This window comes from Dasypus novemcinctus, chromosome 10, assembly GCF_030445035.2.
Source record: "Dasypus novemcinctus isolate mDasNov1 chromosome 10, mDasNov1.1.hap2, whole genome shotgun sequence".
In the NCBI taxonomy this organism is placed as follows: Eukaryota; Metazoa; Chordata; class Mammalia; order Cingulata; family Dasypodidae; genus Dasypus; species Dasypus novemcinctus.
Window position 1 is genome coordinate 29,847,602 of NC_080682.1, and position 13,689 is coordinate 29,861,290.

General features: G+C 41.4%; 1 pseudogene; it reads right to left on the minus strand.

The window, feature by feature from the left end:
• Nucleotides 1–10,227: 10,227 nt before the first annotated feature.
• On the minus strand, nt 10,228–10,325 carry LOC111766102 (U6 spliceosomal RNA; annotated as a pseudogene).
• Between the last annotated feature and the right edge of the window lie 3,364 nt (nt 10,326–13,689).

The following is a 13,689-nucleotide window of genomic DNA, read 5'->3' on the forward strand; positions in this document are numbered from 1 at the left end:
GATAGTGAAATGATACAATTTGGTGAACTTACATACATGGAGTTTTAGCAGAAATAGGAGACTTCAAATTATTAACTTTGGTTTCATAACAGTGTTTTTGAGTGATTTTTATTTTTCGTGAATTTAAGATTCCAAACCATTAGAGCTGCATAGGCCTATGGTTAAAATGATTTTATTTTCTCCTGGTTTGTGTAGTTTCACACATAGGGAACAATAAATTATTATTACTTTACCTTTTCGAGCTGTGAGGTGACTGGCCTTTTAACTTGTAACATTAGTGCCTGTCTTAGTTTTGCTGTTAACATTTTAACTTGAGTTATGGTTATGGTTTATAATGCTAAATTAAACTTAGTTCATTATCGTAAGGATCTCTTATTGCCTTTGATCTGATTCATTAAAAAGCAATTCATGTTTTTAAATAAAAAGTTCAAACAATATTCTGGTTCATAGTTTAAGGCTGCATAAAGTGGCTGGTAAATAGAGTTCCTTGGTTTTGAGCTTTATTGCAGTGTTTGCAGCAGTGATAGCATACCTTGCCTCTTCCAAGAGAGGGAAGGGACTGATGTACTCCACTTTCCATTGTGCTACTGGAGTTTGTGCTTGACTAATATGCCTCATCCAGTGAGATAATTGTTGCAGTCATTGGATTGAGCATGATGGTACTCATGGGTAATATCCATGAGCTGCTGGTAAGTACTAGGCATCTGGGAGAGTTGGGCTGGGCACCACAATATCTGGTAGTCATGATATTTGCTTTTCCTGTGGAACCTTCTGCTGCTTCTTGGTTCTCAATGGTATGGCCCTGAATCTTCTTGAGGACATCTGTCTCGACAGTTCTGAGAGCAGTATCAGAGGAGTGGGCAGGGACATGACATACAGTTACCTGGTACTGCTGGCAGGTCTCCCAGATGTTTTTCCGTAGATTTCTCCCCCAAAGAGGGAAGCTCATGACAGTTCATTGTTTTTGACTTGTTTTTAGTATTTGCAACCCTCCCCTGGATAAGGATGGCAGTTTTCAGAGTGACTGTACACTAATGGGTTAGGCCTTTTACTTGCAACAGGGCATGGTATGCTAAACATAGTTGCATTCTTAAGTGGTTATGTTGTACTTTGGCTCCTTCACACAATTGTGACTAAGACCCAAGCGCTATTCATTTAGAATGTTGCCTATGCCACAAACTTCACCCAAAGCTAATATTGGTACTGGTTACATCCAATTTACAGATTAAGTTAGGATTCACCTCCCTTATTGCATGAGCCTCTGTTATTGTCTTCTTTAATTTTTAAAAGTAGCATGCTGTGTTTTTGTCTCTCATTTCCATGCACAAGTTTTCCTAATTAACACATACAAAGATTTTAATGTTTGAGCTAGTTGAGGAATGAAGGGTTTTAATACCCTAACAACTTCAGAAAGGTCATTATTTGTTTTGGAGTTAGTGGTGTGCAAATACATTATACTTTATCAACACTTAAGAGTTTGACAGAGCAGCAAGGATTTTGCAGCTTGTCCCAAATTTTTGCTCACTGTAGACCCTTAAAGTAAGATACCATTGTTTCTGAGGCTTCTTTTAATTCTGAAAAAAAGAATTACTGGATAACATAATATCATTAATGTAACAAAATAGGGTTATAGCCAGAGGTTTTTTCTATGCAGCCAGAATTTTTGTCACCAGGCCAGGACAGATGGTTGGGCTATTTACACAGTCTTGGGGAAATACTGCAAAATCTGCTGTTGTTTTTTTTACAAGAAGGTGAGTACATGCTGACCTGACTTGCCTAAGGAGTTACTAAAGATATCTTTAGCAAGTTTTAAAACAAAATGATAGTAACATAATTAGATAGTAATTTTCACAACAAACTAGCAATATTTGGGACTACTGCATATAGCAGTGATGTTTCTTTAACTTATAATAATTTATTGTTACGAGCAACTTACGGCAGCCTTCAATGGTCAGTTTTTGTGTTTGTTTTTCCCTACAGCTAAGAGAGAGATTTTTAACAGACAGCAGGTGCGGCGGCTTGCTCGGTCGGTAGAGGTGGGGTCTGGCTGCGGACGAGGGGTCGGTCCAGCTCTGGACGAGGGGTCGGTCCCGCTTGGGATGAAGGGTCGGTCCCACTTGGGAAGAGGGGTCGGTCCGGCAGCAGACGAGGGATCGGTCTCACAAGGGGTTGCGCGGTTCGGCTGACGGGGTCGCCCGGCGAAGCCGGCGACGAAGGGGTCGCCCGGAGAAGCAGGCGACGAACTGGGGACAAGGGAGGCCAGGCCCTTGTCGGGGGCTCTCAGGACTGGAGGGCGCACGGCAGAAGAACTACCGCGGAGACAAGGTAAACACGCAAGTCCACTTTACTGAGGGAGAGGCAACAGTTTTATAGGGGCTGGGGAAGGCTGATTGGTCGAAGCCACGCCCTGTTCTGATTGGTTGCCGGCGAAAGGTCAGTGGGCGGTACTGGACGGGGGAGGGGTGGTGGTTAGGGATTGGCTGTCGCTGTTGCTGGGGGAAGGGGCAGGGTTTAGGGATTGGTGGCTGCTGTTGCTGGGGTGGAGGGCAGACTTGAGTTTCCCGCCCACGCCTGGCTGTTGCTGCTGTCGGGGGAAAGGAAAAGGGCGGGCTGGATTTTTCCGCCCACGCCTGGCTGTTGCTGCTGTCGGGGGAAGGGAAAAGGGCGGGCTGGATTTTTCCGCCCACACCTGGCTGTTGCTGCTGTCGGGGGAGGGGAAAAGGGCAGACTGGAATTTTCTGCCCTGTGCCTGCGCAGGGAGAAGGAAGAAGAAGGGTGCCGCCCCACAAGGCATCGGGTGGCGCCATCTGGGAGGAGGGGCGGCCGCGGAAGCATGGCTGCCGAGAAGGGGAGACCCGAGGGCACTCTGCGCCCATGCCGAGCTTCCTTCAGGGGTGGCGGTGGGCCCGACCAACCACCCTATTATGGGGGCAGCAGAATTAGGCCTACCGCGGCCGCTCCCCTGCCAGGCCAGCAAACCACACTTCAGCCGGAGGGGTGACCGCAAGCAGGTTTGAAACAGATTTCTTTTCTTTGTATATTTATTAATCAAGGGGAAAACTCTTTACAAACTTCTATTAAAATAGACCAAAGATTTAAGAAACTTTGCTATTTCAACAAACACATGTGAACAGAACATTTTATATAACATGTATATATAACATGGAATGTGTTAACAGAACATGTTATATATAACATGGAATGTTTTAACAGAACACATTCTAAAATGACTTTGGAAACTGTTTTAAGGCAAACTTTTTATAATATATAATTACCACAGTCACATCAGTTAACAACCATTTTATTCTAGCAGTGCTGGTAAAACTTCTTTCTCCATTATCTCAAGAAAACTTAGTATTTCCAATGGAACAATATAAGCACTTATTTAATTTGGACCATTTGAATAGAGCTCTTTCAAGAATTTTTACTTATCAATTTAATATCAGCATTTGGAGGTATTAAAATATATACTGACACTAAAGACAAACACAAAATGTAAGACACAGCAACAGAAACATAAAGCTCACTAAGTTGACTCATATTGTTACTCCTTTTTTATTGTTGTCTCCAAACTTTCTATTACTTCACATCTCTGATTTAATTGATTTAAAGATTTGTTCTGGAATTCATGTTGCCTTTAATATGCAAGCCCATTTCTGGAAACACCTTTATTAGTAGTCAGCAATCAATTAGGAATATTTGAGCACTATATATTATGCTTTAATATAGCAGTTTAGATAGTCAGATATTTACCACATATAGTTTTGATTAATGCTCTTTAGGAGTACATCTGGATAGACTTAGGAGTCAGCAAATCTTACTTGTAAGAGGTGAGCAATTGTAGGTTTCTCAAGTAGGGTTATTAGGCACAACTGGGTATTGAAATTTTTGATAAAATGAGAAGGATCAGAGGAATACGATCTGAGACATTGCTTGATTTGGGAGAGATCAGAGAGGGAGAAAGGGATGTAAATGCACATAATTTTTTCTGCCTCAGCCATTTCCTGGAGGAGCTGGAGAAGGAGGCTTGAGAGTGGGGAGTTGGGATCTAGAGTGGGTGGTGGGTGGGGAGAGGGAACAGGTTCAGGGGGAGGTGTGGGGGAATGGTAAGAGGATAAAATAGGTTTGGGGGACACTGATGAGACATACGGTAGTGGAGGAGGGAATCATCAGAAGGATCAGAGTCAGAAGAAGGGTTTTCTGTGTGTGGGCATGTGGATCAATTGTGGAGAAGGAGGATTTTGTATGTGGTACGGGACTGGCAGAGGTGCGGCGGCTTGCTCGGTCGGTAGAGGTGGGGTCTGGCTGCGGACGAGGGGTCGGTCCAGCTCTGGACGAGGGGTCGGTCCCGCTTGGGATGAGGGGTCGGTCCCACTTGGGACGAGGGGTCGGTCCGGCAGCAGACGAGGGATCGGTCTCACAAGGGGTTGCACGGTTCGGCTGACAGGGTCGCCCGGCAAAGCCGGCGATGAAGGGGTCGCCCAGAGAAGCAGGTGACGAACTGGGGACAAGGGAGGCCAGGCCCTTGTCGGGGGCTCTCAGGACTGGAGGGCACACGGCAGAAGAACTACCGCGGAGACAAGGTAAACACGCAAGTCCACTTTATTGAGGGAGAGGCAACAGTTTTATAGGGGCTCGGGAAAGCTGATTGGTCGAAGCCATGCCCTGTTCTGATTGGTTGCCGGCGAAAGGTCAGTGGGTGGTACTGGATGGGGGAGGGGTGGTGGTTAGGGATTGGCTGTCGCTGTTGCTGGGGGAAGGGGCAGGGTTTAGGGATTGGTGGCTGCTGTTGCTGGGGTAGAGGGCAGACTTGAGTTTCCCGCCCACGCCTGGCTGTTGCTGCTGTCGGGGGAGGGGAAAAGGGCAGACTGGAATTTTCCGCCCTGTGCCTGCACAGGGAGAAAGAAGAAGAAGGGTGCCGCCCCACTAGGCATCGTGTGGCGCCATCCGGGAGGAGGTTCGGCCACGGAAGCATGGCTGCCGAGAAGGGGAGACCCGAGGGCACTCTGCACCCATGCCGAGCTTCCTTCAGGGGTGGCAGTGAGTCCGACCAGCCACCCTATTATGGGGGCAGCGGCTTGGCCTGCCGTGGCTGCTCCCCCGCCAGGCCAGCAAACCACACTTCAGCCCGAGGGGTGACCGCACAGAGGAAGGGATGGTTATGAAAGAAAAAGAGTGTCTGAATATAAGGAATCTCAGACTACTTGCTATTGCACTGGATAAAGTTCTCTAAGTCTTGGAGAACTTGGAAATTGAAAGTGCCATTTCCCAGCCATTGACTTTCATTGCCCAATTTGTATTGTGGCCACACAGAGGTGGAATAGAAAATGATCTTTATGATTGTGAAGTCTCCTTCTGGGTACAAAATTTGAAGGTTATGGAGGAGACTGCCTAAATTTGAGGATTTGGGAGGGCCTAAATCAAGCTTCCCATTTTAGGAGGCATGGGTGAGACTAAGGATTCTTAAAACAGGGAAGACTCTGATTGAGACTGGGATCCCTGAATCAGTTAGAAATCACTCAGGGAAACAGGAGACCATTCTTGCAACCAGATGTCTCTAGAGCCAATCATCTCTCCCACAACACTGTGGAATTCTCACCCACCGTGACCCTCAGGGACAGTGAGAATCATTGACATAGTACTAGGATTTTCAGTGGATTGTCCAAGGCAATGGAAAAAGAGAATGAGAGCAGGATCATCTGGTAGAGAAATCTTTAACTCACCCAGCGTGATTTGATGTCTGGTGTTGGAAGGGTTTTCAGCAGCAGCAGGGCAGAGGTTCCCCACCAGTCATTCTCAATGTGACCCTAGTCCTTGGTTTTGGCACCAAATGTTATCAAAAATGACACTCACTGGGACATAGAGCCTGATGATTGCAGGCAGGAAATTTATTGAGGAATTCTCTCAGTGGAGTAGGTCTAAAAAATAGACTTCAGGTCACCCCAAAAGGGGTAGTTATTAACTTATACATTGCTTCAAAAGGTGGGGAAATGTTAATCAGTGAGAGAGGGATTAAGATTCAGTAAGATCTAAGGGCCCATAGGGGACTATAGAAGTGATTTTTCCCCCATGTGTGGTTAGGGAATAATGGGCTAGAGAGTAGTATATTCTTGGAATGTAAGAGGGCCTGATAGAGCCTTGGTTAGGAGGGGAGTGGAGTTCCTTATCTCTCTTTGCTCCATCACCAAGCAGTTCCTTTATTTTAGTGAAGAAGTGGTTGGTTGCATTTACTCAGTAGGTAATTGTTTGTTGAATCAGTCACATAGTTCATGGATAGGGGTTGTCTTTATGTTGCAGTCTGTCAATCATACATTGCAAACCTTTAAGAACGAACCTCTAACAGGGTCCATGAGGTTAAAAACCCTTTAGTTTTTGCTCTATTATGTAAACAATGTCTGGTACATTATAGAACTTCAATAAAATATTTGCTGAATAAATTACAGAAATGAAACTGGCATAATGGACCAAACACCAACAGGACAACACCTTCAAATTTATTAATATATTTGATTATTTCATTTTTGTATAGCAACATTGTCCAGCATCTATAAATTATTTATAAAAATGTATTAAAATCAATCCATATATTTTAATAAACTTTCAAGTTTTAACCTAAAGGAGCCACATGATATGAAAAAACTAATATATATATATATATATTTATAGTTATAGGAGGTACAAGGGATTGAAACCAGGCCCTTATACAAGGAATGCAGGTGCTCAACCACTGAGCTAGAGGGAATAATGTGTATCCTTCTTTTGTTGAATGAGATGTTCTGCTATATCTGTTAGTTCTAGTTGTTATGCCTTCTTATTGAATTGACAACTTAATCAACATCTAGTGTAGGCCTTCGTCCCTTCTAACAGTTTTGGACTTGAATCTATTTTATCTAATGTTAGTACAGCTTCCTCAGCTTTCTTTGGTTTACTATTTTAGATGGAGTAATTTTCTAGCATTTCCCTGTCCACCTAATTGCAGCCTTGCATGTAAGGAGTTCCTTTTAAACAACATATGTCTACTTTAATTATAAAACCTTGTGCCAGTCTCTTCCTTTTGACTTCAGTAGTTAGTCCATTTACATTTAAACTAGCTATTGAACACATCTTTACTATGCAACTTTTGTTATTTTGACTTGTAAACCCTGTAGCTTTTTTTCTCTGAATTCTTCATTAATGTCAACTTTTGTATTTATTTATTGTAGTGTTACATGTTAAGTCCCATTTAATTTTCTTCTGTATATATTTTTTCCTTCTTTACTTTCTTTTAAATGTTACCTTAAAAAAATATGAGGTCCCCACATACCCCCCACCCAACACACCCCACCCTCCCACATCAACAACCTCTTCAATCATTGGGGCACATCCACTGCACCTGGTGAATACATTCTAGAGCACTGCTGCACCACATAGACAGTGGTCCATATTGGAGTCCACACTCTCCCCCATACCACCCAGTGGGCCATGACAGGACATGCAAGGTCCAGCATCCATCCCTGCAGCACCACCTAGGGCCACTCCAAATCATGAAAATGCCCCCACATCATGTCTCTTCTTCTGTCTCCCTGCTATCAGCAGCCACTGTGGCCACCCTCTCCACATCACTATTACAATTTTTTCCCTTACTAATCAAAATAGTTCCCCAGGAGAACACAAGTAAGTCCACTCATATCCATACTCTACTTCTCCATCTTGTGGACCCTGGGATGATTATGTCCAGTCCCCCTCTACATCAAGAGGGGGCTTAGATCCACATGGATGATGGATGCAATTCTCCTGCTTACAGCTGTAGGCACTCTTGGCTCCCTGGTGTGGTGGTTGACCCTCTTCACCTCCCTGTCAGCTGGCCAGGGCAAGTCCAATAAACCAGAGGGTAGGAGCTGCAAGTCTGCTGAGGCCCAGGGCCTGGCCATTACATGGACAGTTCAGAGATTTAGGTCTCCTGAGTATACACCAGCCCAAACCTCAACCACCGGTCTGGTAAAAGTAACAGAAGAGGCATGTGTACAAAGGTCATAACTGAGGCCATCACACTCAGGAACACAAATTCCAAAGTAGGGCCAGTTGACTTTGCCTTGAACTCCAGAGCCATCTCCCATGACCATAGACCCTGTGGGTCTCTGCAGCCCTTAGGAGAATCAGCACCTGGGTTTCCATCTATCTTGGCTTTCTCTGGTACTTTGTTGAGGTGTGCATAAGCATCACCCCTCTGAGGACTTCCTGGAACTTTTTTTGAGACTCATAGCCATATAAACTCACTTGTCCTTTCTATATCCCCCTTTTATCTAAAATCAAAAAGCAGTTTTTAACACCTGATATTAGATGTAGGTTGAGATATTCTGCCAATCTAAGTTTACCACTTTATTCAAGGTCTTTTTCTAGTTACACCATCAGCTGGTGCTTGGTAGTAATCCCTCAGCACCAGGGAGGCTCATCTCCGGAATTGCCATAGCCCTGCAGTTTTGGACTGACTCCATGAGTGGAAGGGATTGGGGAGGGGGGGGGGTTGGGCTACACCAGAAGGGCCAGTGAGCAGGGGTTCAATTTTCTGTGCCCACTCCTTTTTTGGGGGGGTCTTGAAGGAGCATACCAGCTAGCTTGGGGAGAATCTGGGAATAGAGGAGTGGTGAATCTGCTGAGAATGCCCAATTCACCCCTGTGATAGGGAACTTGGCCTGGGAGAAGGTGGAGTCAGAAAATCAACTAGCACTCTCATAGCACACCTAAAGGTGAGGGATTGTAGGAGGTGCTTTCCAAGCTTCCAATAACATACTTGGGTGTATGCTGGTGAGGTGTGGATGCTCTCTCTGTGGAAATTAAGACTCATTGTTTTCTTTGTGGAGCTGGCTCAACAAGGATCCACTTGAATCTCCTACTGGACCTTTCAGGCAGCTTTCCTGCTGCCTGGGAGAGAGGGAAGTGAGGAAGGGAGAAAGGGGGAACATCAGATCCCTAAGTGTTTTATTTAACTGTCTATCTTATATAGATATTTTCTTTGTGTTTACCATGAGGCTTAAATAAAAACGCCTACATCTATAACAAGCATCTTTGATTTGATACCACTTTAAATTCAATGACATTGTTCTATTTTCTAGTTTTTTCAAATTATATCCTTAAACATTATATGCCCTAAACCATCAATCTCCCATTATATTTTTTTAGTTTATTTATTTTAGTTTTGTTTTGTTTTTAGGAGGTACAAGGTATTGAACCCTGGGCCCTGTACCTGGGAAGCAAGAGCTGAACCACTGAGGTACATCCACGCCCATCTCATTACTTTTTTTTTAAATATATTTTTTATTGGAGTGTTTCATTCAAACATGAACAAGCATAAATAATAAGTGTATTGTAAAGATTGTGGACTTACAAAATAAACATACGGGGTCTCATACATCAACCCTCCAACAACACTTTGTATTGTAAAACATATGTTACATACTATCCTAGGGCATTGTCAAAATATTACTGCTAACTCTAGTCCCTATCGTACATTTGGTGTATTTTTCCCCCAACCCAACCTATTTTTTAGAAATATATTTTTGCTACAGAGGTTGTGAACTTGCAAAATGATCACATACATGTGTAGAATTCCCATACAACACCCTTTTGCGAATACACCACACTGTGATGAAACATTTGAATAATTATGAAATAATATCATCAGACTATTACCATCAAGTATGGTCCATAGCATACATTTGACACAATTTTTCCATACGCATCCATTAACAACATTGTACATCTTTGGCATTGATGGAAGACTATTATAGTATTTCTGTTAACCACAGCCTACAGGTCACACAAATCAAATTTTCCATGCTTCTCCACATTCCCACCGTCTGTGCTAGTGATGTACATTTGCTCTACCTCACAGAAAGATACTCATATTTTTATTCTCAACCACAATTCTCATCCACCTCTGGGTTCACTGTGTTATTCAGTCCCTAGATTGTTCTTTAGCTTTCATTCAGCTGACATTTACTTTCCCAGACTACCCTTTTCAGCCACAATCCCATTTATAAACCAGATGCTACTCACTATGTGTTACCTTCAACTCTATCCATTTACACACTTTTACAGTCAAGTTAATTAAAACTTCTACATACATTAAGCGTAGTAGTATTTGGGGGTACAATGTTCTATATATGGCTGTTAGGTTTAGTCCATTTATCATATTATTTGAATTCTCTGTTTCTTTATAGATCCTCTGCCCAAATGTTCTATCTAATGCAATAAAACAAACACTTCACAAATTTGCATGTCATCCTTGTGCATGTTAATTTTTTCTGTATCATTCCAATTTTAGTATATTGCTGCCAAACTAAGCACCATCTCATTCCCTTTTTTTTCTTCTTTATGTTTTTAAATGTTACATTTAAAAAAATGAGGTATCCATATACCCCCCCATCCCCTTCACCCCACTCCTCCCACATCAAAAACCTCTTTTGTCATTGTGGCACATTCATTGTATTTGGTGAATACATTTTGGAGCACTGCTGCAGCACATGGATAGTGGTTTACATTGTAGTTTACACTTTCCCCCAGTCCAACCAGTGGGTCATGGCAGGAAATATATTTTCCAACATCTGTCCCTATAGTTCAACTCAAAACAACTCCATGTCCTGAAAATGCCCCCACATCAAGTCTCATTCCTTCTCCCTACCCTTAGCAGCTACCATGGCCACTTTCTCCACATCAATGTTACAATTTCTTCCCTTACTAATCATAATAGTTTCATAGTAGAATATCAGTAAGTCCATTCTAATTCATCCTCTATTCCTCCAGCCTGTGCACCCTGGGATGTTTATGTCCACTCCTCCTCTATATCAAGAGGGGGCTTAGATTCCACATGGATGATGGATGCAAAAACCTGCTTGCAGCTGTAGTTGCTCTTGAGTCCCTGGTGTGGTGGTGATCTTCTTCACCTCCCGTTAGCTTTCCAGGGTAAGTCCAATAAACCAGACAGTAGGTGTTGCAAGTCTGCTGAGGCTCAGGGCCTGGCTGTCACATGAACAGTCCAGAAATTCATGTCTCCTGAATATACACCAATCCCAGTGCCAACCACAGGTCTGGTAAAAGTAACAGTAGAGGCATGTGTACAAGGTCATATCTGAGTCCAACTCCAATCACACTCAGGAACACAAACTCCAAAGTAGGGCCAACTGACATGACACTGAACTCCAGAGCCATCTGCCATGACCATAGAACCTGTGGATCTCTGTAGCCCTCAGAAGAACCATTACCTGGGCTTCTATCTACTTTGACTGTCTCTGGGACACTGTTGAGGCATGCATAAGCACCATCTCATTACTTTTTAAGCATTTGCTTTTCAGACTCTGTACAAATAAAAACAGTGTTACATAAAAAATAGAGTAAAATAATATTGGGGTTTGTAATTACCCATATGGTTACTATAGCAGAAATGTTTATTCCTTTATACTACTTCAATCCCTGTCTGGTATCCTTTCCTTTTTGTCTGAAGAGTTCCTTTTAACGTTGGTTGTGTGGCAGATTAGTGGTGATGATTTCCGTCAGATTTTGTTTAACTGGCAAAGTCTTAATCTTTCCCTCATTTTTTAAAGTGTCTAGTGAGATATAAAATTCTTGATTGAAATTGTTTTCTTTCAACACTAAAATATTTCATCTCAATGCCTTATTGTCTCCATAGTTTTGATGAGGAATTGACACTTGATTTTATAAGGACTGCATTTTACATAATGTATTGCTTTTCTGTTGCAGCTTAAAGAACTCTTCTTTGTCCTTGCATTCTCCAATTTGACTATCTTGTGTCTTTGCATACTTCTTTTCATGTGTTTCCTGTTTCCTGTTCTTTGGGCTTTGCAAATGTGTATTCTTGTCTTTCATTAAAATTAGAAATGTTGTGCTCTTATTTTTTTGAATATTACTCTTTTCCTTTCTGCTTTTTCTTCTTTTAGGACTCCTAATATGATTATATTGGCAATTTTTAAGGTATCCCACAGGTCTTTCTTTCTGTGATCAGTTTTTTCATCTTTTTTCTTCGTGGTCTTCAGCCTGAATCATTTCAAATTTCTTGTCTTCTAATTAGCTGATTCTTTATTCTGTACATTCACATGGGTTCTTCTTCTTTCATGATTTTTGAAGTCTTATCTCCCTTTGGATGGATGAAATTTTTTTGTGTCTTTGTCATGTATATTTGCACACTGTATATTTTAAACTTTTAATCTTTTTTTATTTTAACTTTTCAGAGATTTAATCCCTGAGCTGTCTGTTTTTCAAGTTTGTTTCAAGCTAATGATATTACAAATATAACCTTCAGTTTCAGGAGCTAAGAAAAACAAACATATGCAGAAAACATCTTTTACTATCTTTGAAAATTGGCTCTGTGTTGACTGGTGCTTTTCCTTAGAGTTTATCTCTCTTATCAAGCATATCAGCCTGGGGCTAAAGTGTGGGTTCTTATCCTTCTTTCTTTTATCTTGCCCAGGGCTTTTGTCTTGGTCTTAGGAATCCCCCTGTAAATGGGAATTAGAATGCATCCTCTATCCCTATGAATTAGACTTTCTCTTACTTCAGCATGCTCTTCTGTATATTTGAATTCGAGAACCCTTTGTCCCAGGTTGCTGTGTTCATTGTTTCTTACACTGCTTCTAGTGTGGGCAAACTGTTTCTGCCTGCAGCTCTAGTTTTGGGAGAGTGAGACAGAAATGAATGTCCTGGGTCTGGCTTTCAAGTTGCCACTGGATAGATATGAACTGACCTAGATGCACCCCAATGTGCACACAGTTTACTCTTCTCACTTCAGAACAGAACCACGGGCCCATAATTAAACACAAGAGAGGAGTGGGGAATAGGCCAGGTTTGTTACAAGTAAAGTTATATTTTCTTGATTCATCACTCACCCAGTTCCTGCAATATTTTAACTGGAGTTTTAAGAAAGATGGCTTTGAGAGTTTTTGTTAGTTATCAAAGATTCTGTGGACAAACATTATCATGGAATGTCTAATGTTGCCATCTTGACTGTCCAGAAGCAAACCTAATAATACTAAGCACATTGAAATATATTAATTAAGTAAATTTCATTCCCTACAGAAATAACAAACAATATAATGGAATGAAGTATGGTAAAAATAATGAACAAAAATTAACATTTAATATTTTATTAACCAAAAAGAAGTCAGGAAAAATGAACCAGAATTTCAAAAATATAAATGAAATTAATTTAAGATAACACACAAAAGTGATTTTCAGAATAACAGGAATAAATACTCCCATTCAAAGCACAGTACTTACATTAAAACTTAAGACCCAACTATGTGATATATGTAAGAAATAGGTGAATAGGAAAGGATGTACAAATATAATATAATATACCTGTAAATATAAGCTTATAAATACTACTGTGCAAAGTAGTACTATTAGGAAAAGTAGACTTCTGTGTTCCAGAGATATAAAGGAAAATATAAAATAAAAATAGAACTAACTTTTACAAAAAAAACATAAAGAACATTACGAACTTCAAAACACATAAAATAGTATTTGATAGAATCAAATGGATTAATAATTTTTTAAAAATAATTACATTGAATAATTTTCAAGGATAATGTAACTCTTTTGAAATGTAGGACAAAGAAGTCATTTTCTTTCTGTCTCTAACTCCTGATCTTCTGCCAGAATTATTTACTATTAGAGACATCATACTAAAATAGTTCC